Genomic DNA, 4,072 nt, shown 5'->3' with positions numbered 1-4,072 from the left:
ACTGCTACCCTCATTTGCTGATTTTTTTTTTTTTTATACAGAGACTTACTCTGTTGTGTAGGCTAGAGGGAAGTCAGCATAGCTCATGGCTATTTTTTGGTAGCCGTCATTGTTGTTTGGCAGGCCTGGCTGTATTCGAACCCACCACTTTAGGTGTATATGGCTGGTGCCTTAGCCACATGTGCCGAACCAAGTTTCACGTTATTAATGAGACTATGAAGATCTGAAATATTGAAAGTATTATATTAAATAATGGGATAAGATCAACGATAAGTGAAAATTAGCTCAAGGAAATATCTATCAATATTTGATTGCTGAAAGAATTTTTTAAAACGCCCTAAATCTAATCCAGTTCACACAAAGCTAAAATTAGAACATTATATCTAAGGAAGTCAAACCTAATCAACTAATTTTAATGGGTTCTGTCTAAAGTAAGTGTATGTAAAACAAAAGATGATCTGCAAAATACCTAAAAAAGAAAAAAAAATTGGTCAGGGTGACATAACTATCAGACTTGAGTTTGTATTCCCTGGTCTTTGGTTCCCAGAGCTGAAGAAGTTTCCCTTTTTATGTTGGTTCCCTAATCTTATGGTAAAATGAGGATAGAGTATTCATGATCTTTCTGAGATGGGTGGAGACATTTTGGAATTGGGGTCTTTCTTTTGTTTTGTTACCTTGTAGGGTAATGTCCAGAGGCTGTCATGGTTTTTGTAAATGGTAACTTGAGAGTGGATGTGATTTTTATTATGTTAATGAGGGAAGTTTACTTAAAGGCACGTCCAGTTTAGTTCTGTGCATGTTCCTGGCTGTGGAAAGTTTGTTAACCCCAAGTTACTACAGCTGTGGTTTTTTCTCTATTTTTTTTTTTTTTTTGAAACAGAGTCTCGGCTTGGCGCCTGTGGCTCAAGCGGCTAAGGCGCCAGCCACATACACCTAAGGTGGCGGGTTCAAATCCCCAGCCCGGGCCTGCCAAACAACAATGACGGCTGCAACCAAAAAATGGCCGGGCGTTGTGGCGGGCGCCTGTGGTCCCAGCTACTTGGGAGACGGAGGCAGGAGACTCGCTTGAGCCCAGGAGTTGGAGGTTGCTGTGAGCGTGATGCCATGGCACTCTACCCAGAGGGACAGCTTGAGGCTCTGTCTCAAAAAAAAAAAAAAAAGAAACAGAGTCTCAAGCTGCTGCCCTGGGTAGAGTACCATAGCATCACAGCTCACAACAACCTCAAATTCTTGGACTTAAGCAATTCTCTTTCCTCAGCCTCCCAAGTAGCTGGGACTACAGGCATCCGACACAACGCCTGGCTGTTTTTTAGGGGGGGGTTGTTTTGTTTTGTTTTGGTTGCAGTTGTCATTGTTGTTTTAGCTGGTCTGGCCTGGGTTCGAACCCACTAGGTTCAATGTATGTGGCCGGTGCCCTACCCAATGAGCACAGGCGCCGCCTTTTTCCCTATTCTTATTGGTCACAACCCACCTCCTTTGACTACATGGCCTTACTGTTGCCCCCTGTCCTGTCAACTGCATGCCCTTAGGCTTACCTAACTATACATACATACATATATTTATTTATTTATTTACTTATATTTATAGATGGAGTCTCACTCTGTCATCCTGGGTAGAGTGCCCTGGAATCATCATAGCTCACAGCAACTTCAAACTCTTGGATTTGATCAATCTTCTTGCCTCAGCCCCCTGAGGAGCTTAAAGTAGAGGCATGAGCCACTATACTCTGGCTGGTGTTTCTATTTGTAGTAGAGACAGGGTCTCACTCTTGATCAGGCTGGTCTCCAACTCCTGAGCTCAAGCAATCCATCAGCCTTCCGGAGTGGTAGGATTACAGGCATGCACCACTGCGCCCGGCCCCCAACAATAACCTTTAGAACTTCAATGGGCTCACAGTGGTTACTGCGCCAGCCACATACACTGGTCTCTGGGGTTCAAACTGGCCCTGGCTAGCTAAACAACAATGACAACTGCAACAAAAAAATAGCCGGGCATTGTGGTGGGCACCTGTTGTCCCAGCTACTTGGGAGGCTGAGACAAGAGAATTGCCTAAGCCCAAGAGTTTGAGGTTGCTGTGAGCTATGATACTACAGCACTCTCCCAGGGCTACATAGTGCAACACTGTCTCAAAAATAAATGAATAAATAACCTTTAGAACTTTAAGACATATTTACTCGGATTCTAGTTCAATAACCAACCAATAACTTGAACCCCCTTTCTCAATTTATTTAATCCTGAATTGCTCAGGGTACCTGAGAAGAGTCTGCCCTATTAGACCAGCAGACTTCCTCAGACCACATCTTTATCTTGTGGCAAGACCTTGTCACAAAAAAAAAAAGGAAAAAATATTTTATTCTTTTTTTTTTTTTTTTTTAAGAGACAGAGTCTCACTTTATTGCCCTTGGTAGAGTGCTGTGGAGTCACAGCTCACAATAACCTCCAACTCCTGGGCTTAGACGATTCTCCTGCCTCACTCTCCCAAGTAGCTGGGACTACAGGCGTCCACCACAACACTCGGCTAAAACATTTTATTCTTAACTATAAATACTTAGTAATGGGATATGTGCACTTGTTGGGCACTGCACAATATCTCAAAGCTTAAAATTCAACACTGCTACCCTCATTTGCTGATTTTTTTTTTTTTTAATACAGAGACTTACTCTGTTGTGTAGGCTAGAGGGAAGTCAGCATAGCTCACTGGAACCTCCAACTCCTGGGCTCAAATGATACTACTACCTCAGGCTCCTGGGTACCTGAAACTATTGGCACATGTCACATGCCACCCCTCCCCATGAATTACCAAGCTTATACTTCATTCAGTGTATAAGAAATATCAAATACTGCTGTGTTTCCTTTCAAATTTAAAAATATCCCATGGTGGCTCGGCGCCTGTGGCTTAAGTGTCTAAGGCGCCAGCCACGTACACCTAAGATGGTGGGTTTGAATCCAGCCTGGGCCCGCCAAACAACAATGATGACTGCAACCAAAAAAAAATAGCCAGGCGTTATGGGAGGCAGAGGCATGAGACTTGTTTGAGCCCAGGAGTTGGAAGTTGCTGTGAGCTCTGATGCAATGGCCCTCTACCCAGGGGGACAGTTGAGGCTCTGACTTGAAAAAAAAAAATATTTCACGGTATCCCTGTGAGTTTGTACCTTGGCACAGAGTTTGGGAATAATGGCACCAGTCACACTATATCACCTCATTCCTGAATCTATGTAGCATAAATGAGTGGGCTATGTAATCAAACTACCTGTGTATAAATTTTATTTTCACCCCATACTTACCAGCTGTATAATACTAGGCAAATAAAATTCTTACTATGCTTCAGTTTTCTCATCTGTAAAATGGTAATAATAATAGTACTTACTATTGTTACAAATATTATATATATTTTGAGACAGAATCTCACTTTGGGGTGGTGCCTGTGGCTCAAAAGGGTAGGGCGCCAGTCCCATATTCCGGAGGTGGAGGGTTTAAACCCAGCCCCAGCCAAAAAAAAAAAGAATCTCACTTTGTCATCCTTGGTAAAGTGCTATGGTGTCATAGCCCACAGCAACCTCAAACTCTTGGGTTCAAGTGATCCTCTTACCTTAGCCTCCCAAGTAGTTGGGACCACAGGCTTCCACCACAATGTCCAGCTATTTTTAGAGGCGGGGTGTCGCTCTGGCTCAGGCTGGTCTCTAACTCATGAGCTAAAGCAATCCTCCCACCTTGTGAGCCACTGCGCCCAGCTTTAAAATATCTTTTAAAAGGTTGAGATATGTGGTGGCTCATGCCTTGAATCCTAGCACTCTGGGAGGCTGAGGCGGGTAGATCACCTGATCACAGGTTCAAGACTAGCCTGAGCCAGAGTAAGATCTCATCTTTAAAAATAGCCGGGCGTTGTGGCTGGTGCCACAAGAAGATTGCTTTAGCTCAAGAGTGTGAGGTTGCTGTGAGCTATGACGCCACAGTACTCTACCAAGGTGACAAAGTGAGACTCTGTCTCCAAAAAATAAAAAATTGAAAAAAGGTTCAGGGTGGCACCTGTGGCTCAGAGGAGTAGGGCATCGGCCCCATATGCCGGAAGTGG

The sequence above is a fragment of the Otolemur garnettii genome, unplaced genomic scaffold, assembly GCF_000181295.1.
Source record: "Otolemur garnettii isolate 467f Iridium unplaced genomic scaffold, OtoGar3 scaffold00114, whole genome shotgun sequence".
NCBI classification, from domain to species: Eukaryota; Metazoa; Chordata; class Mammalia; order Primates; family Galagidae; genus Otolemur; species Otolemur garnettii.
Note: the sequence above shows the minus strand (reverse complement) of the source record.